We start from the raw sequence: 4,419 nt of genomic DNA, 5'->3' as shown, positions 1-4,419 counted from the left end.
GGAACAAGAGGGCGCGGGGCGGCGCCTCCTCTGGCCTGGTGGCGGCGCGCGGGGGCCGGAGATAGGCTTCGGGCCCGTGGCGGAGGCTGGCGGCGCGTGCCACGTGTCGGCGCGCGATTGGCGCGGGGCGGCGGCGGCGATTTCGTCCGCTAGGAGGCGGACATGTCCGGCGGCGGAGGGATGAATTTTAGGGTTTCGGGGAGAGGGGAGATCCGAAAACGGAGGGGGCTATTTATAGGCATAAGTGGAGCTAGGAGAGTCCAAATGAGGTGCGGTTTTCGGCCACGCGATCGTGATCGAACGCTCTAGGACATGGAGCATAGTTTGGTGGGTTTTGGGCCAAATTGGAGGGGTGTTGGGCTGCAACACACACGAGGCCTTTTCGGTCCCTCGGTTAACCGTTGGAGTATCAAACGAAGTCCAAATGGTACGAAACTTGATAGGCGGTCTACCGGTAGTAAACCAAGGCCACTTGGCAAGCCTCGGTCCAATCCGGAAATGTTTAATCCCCACACACGAAAGAAATCTAGAATTGGCCACCGGAGGAGAACGAAGCGCCGGAATGCAAAACGGACAACGGGGAAAAATGCTCGAATGCATGAGATGAACATGTATGCAAAAGCAATGCACATGATGACATGATATGAGATGCATGACAACGACAACAACACACGGAGACAAAAAACCCGAACCCGATGAAAAAAATATAACTTAACGCCGGAAACGGCAAGAGTTGGAGTACAAATTGGGAAAGTTACATCCGGGGTGTTACAACACTCCACCACTACGAAAGGATCTCGTCCCGAGATCTAGGACTGAAAGAACGCCGGGTACTCAGAACGGAGGTGATCCTCGCGTTCCCAGGTAGCTTCACGGTCGGAATGGTGTGACCACTTGACTTTGAGAAATTTGATTGACTTGTTGCGAGTCTTGCGTTCAGTCTCTTCAAGAATAGCAACTGGGTGCTCACGATAGGAGAGATCTTTTTGGAGCTCAATGTCCTCAAAGTTGACGGTGCGGTCAGGAGTCTTGAAGCACTTTCGAAGCTGAGAGACATGGAACATGTCATGAACATTTGCAAAGTTTGAAGGGAGCTCGAGTTGATAGGCGAGGTCGCCTCTCTTGCTGACAATCTTGAAAGGTCCCACGTATCTAGGGGCAAGCTTCCCTTTGATACCGAAGCGACGAGTACCTTTCATAGGAGAGACACGGAGGTAAACATGATCTCCGATCTCGAAAGCTAAATCACGGTGCTTACTATCATAGTAGCTCTTCTGGCGGGATTGGGCTGCTTTGAGGTTATCACGAATGACTTTGCACATTTCTTCTGCTTCTGTGATTAAGTCATTACCCAAAAGCTGACGTTCACCGGTTTCAGACCAGTTGAGAGGGGTACGGCACTTCCTGCCATGCAGAATTTCAAAAGGGGCCTTGCCCGAACTTGCTTGAAAACTGTTGTTGTAGGAGAATTCAGCATAAGGAAGACAATCCTCCCACTTCATGCCGAAGGAGATCACACAAGCCCTGAGCATATCTTCAAGAATTCGGTTGACATGCTCGACTTGACCTCTTGTTTGAGGATGGAAAGCTGTGCTAAAGCGGATGTTGGTGCCCATGGCCTTCTGAAAAGAATCCCAAAACTTCGAGGTAAAGATGCTGCCACGGTCTGAAGAGATCACTTGAGGAATACCGTGCAGAGAGACAATTCGAGAGGTATAGAGTTCCGCCAATTGAGTTGCAGTGATCGACTCTTTGATAGGCAGAAAGTGAGCCACTTTGGTGAGTTTGTCGATGACAACGAATATAGCATCATTGCCACGCTTGGACTTTGGAAACCCAGTCACGAAGTCCATTTCAATGTGGTCAAACTTCCATTCTGGAATGGCAAGAGGTTGGAGGAGACCCGCTGGCCTTTGGTGTTCTGCCTTCACTCTTCTGCAGACATCACATTCATTCACGAATTGAGCGATCTCGCGCTTCATTCGAGTCCACCAATAAGCTTTCTTAAGGTCCTGATACATCTTCGTGCTCCCAGGGTGGATGGAGAGGAGAGAATTGTGAGCCTCGTTCATGATCACTTTACGGAGGTCACCTTTGGGTACCACAATACGATCCTCGAAGAAGAGAGTGTCCTTGTCGTCAAGGCGGTAGCACTTGTACTTGGACTGACTCTTAGCAATCCCAATCTTCACCTTTTTCACCATAGCATCAAGAAGCTGGGCTTGGCGAATCTAAGGTAGGAGAGACTTGAAGGTTGGCAAGGAAACCTTGAGGAACAACTTGCAGATTAAGTTTGCGGAAAACTTCACAAAGCTCGGGTTGATAAGGCTTAAGAATCAGACTGTTGCAGTAAGCCTTTCTGCTCAAAGCGTCAGCAATCACATTGGCCTTGCCTGGAGTATACTCGATACTTGGATTATACTCTTGAATCATTTTGACCCATCGAGTTTGCCTGAGGTTGAGATTAGGCTGAGTGAAGATGTACTTGAGACTCTTGTGATCAGTGAAAATGTCCACTTTTCTTCCCAAGAGAAGATGTCTCCAAGTCAAAAGAGCATGCACAACTGCCGCCAACTCGAGATCATGAGTGGGGTAGTTCTTCTCATTAGGCTTCAACTGGCGAGATGTATAAGCAACAACTTTCTTCTCTTGCATCAAAACTGCGCCAAGACCTTGGAGAGAGGCATCACAAAAGACCTCGTACGGCTTGGATTCATCAGGCGGAGTCAGAACTGGAGCAGTGATCAATTTCTCTTTCAAAGTGTTGAAAGCAATATCACACTCAGGAGACCAAACGTACTTGACGTGCTTCTGAAGAAGATTTGAGAGAGGCTTCGTGATCTTGGAAAAGTTTTCAACGAATCTTCGGCAATAGCTTGCGAGACCGAGAAAACTACGGAGTTGCTTCACATTCTGAGGAGGTTCCCAATTCACAATTGCAGACACCTTCTCAGGATTCACGGCAATGCCCTTGGCAGAGATGACATGACCAAGATAAAGAACCTCATCGAGCCAAAATTCATACTTGGAGAACTTGGCGTAGAACTGATGTTCCCTGAGCTTATCAAGAACCAAACGCAAGTGCTTGGCATGATCTTCCTTGTTCTTGGAGAAAACCAGAATGTCGTCGAGATATACCAAAACGAAGTCATTGGTGTAGGCATTGAAGATGAAGTTCATCATGCGAGAGAACATCGGAGGAGCGTTGGCGAGGCCAAAAGACATGACAACATATTCATATGAACCAAAGCTTGTTCTGAATGCTGTCTTGGGAATATCTTCTTCACGAATGCGAATCTGATGATAGCCCATATGGAGATCAAGCTTGGAGAATACTTGAGCACCTTTGAGTTGTTCGAACAGCTCATTGATGTTGGGAAGTGGGTATTTGTTCTTGATGGTCTTCTTGTTCACTGGATGGTAATCAACACAAAGTCGGTCCGTTCCATCCTTCTTCTTCACAAAAAGAACACCACAACCCCACGGAGAAGAACTAGGCCGGATGAGACCCATTCTCTCTTGCTCATCGAGTTGCTTCTTCAGCTCCTTCAACTCTTCAGGTCCGAGCTTGTAAGGACGTTTGCACACAGGTTCCGTGCCAGGCTCAAGATCAATAACGAATTCCACTAGCCGGTGCGGAGGCATTCCTGGAAGCTCTTCTGGAAAGACGTCTTGATATTCGCAAACGACTGGAATTTGCGAGATAGCATCCAATTCACCCTTCTCATTGAGAGCAAACAGACGGATGGTATTATCACGAGCGGCAAAGACAATTACATCCTCAAACGAATGAGTCAATTGAATCTGCCTTGCTGCACAATCAAGCTGAGCCTTGTGCTTAGAAAGCCAATCCATTCCGAGAATAAGATCAATATCTGAGTTACCAAGCACCATAGGAGAAGAAAGGAACTTGTAGTCGCCCAATGTGATAGTAACATCCGGAGCCATCATTTTGGTGTTCATGAACAAACCCGGAGAAGAAACCGCTATCGGCTTAGGCAAATCAATAGTATGCACATCATGCATGGATGCAAAAGGCTTCGACAAAAATGATAAAGATGCACCAGTGTCAAAAAGAACTCTTGCGGGAATGTCATTAACAGGAAGGTTACCCATGATCACATCTGGTGATTCCTCTGCCTGAGCTGCATTCAGCAAGTTGACCTTGGCGGACTTGGGGTTATGCTTGACCACAGCTGTACTTGCCGATCTGACAGGAGGAGGAGGAAGACGCCTCTGGTTGAAACACTTTTTGGCATAGTGACCCTTCTGTTGGCACTTGTTGCACGTGACCTCTGAAAGCGGACGGTGATACGGAGCACTCGATCTTGGAGGTTGAGACGAAGTCTTGTACTGAAAGCCAGGGTTGGGTGGGTGGGAAGAACCCCTGCCACCTTTGCTCTTCTGCTGATATGGCTG

Source organism: Triticum aestivum, chromosome 6A (genome assembly GCF_018294505.1).
Source record: "Triticum aestivum cultivar Chinese Spring chromosome 6A, IWGSC CS RefSeq v2.1, whole genome shotgun sequence".
NCBI lineage: Eukaryota > Viridiplantae > Streptophyta > Magnoliopsida > Poales > Poaceae > Triticum > Triticum aestivum.
Note: the sequence above shows the minus strand (reverse complement) of the source record.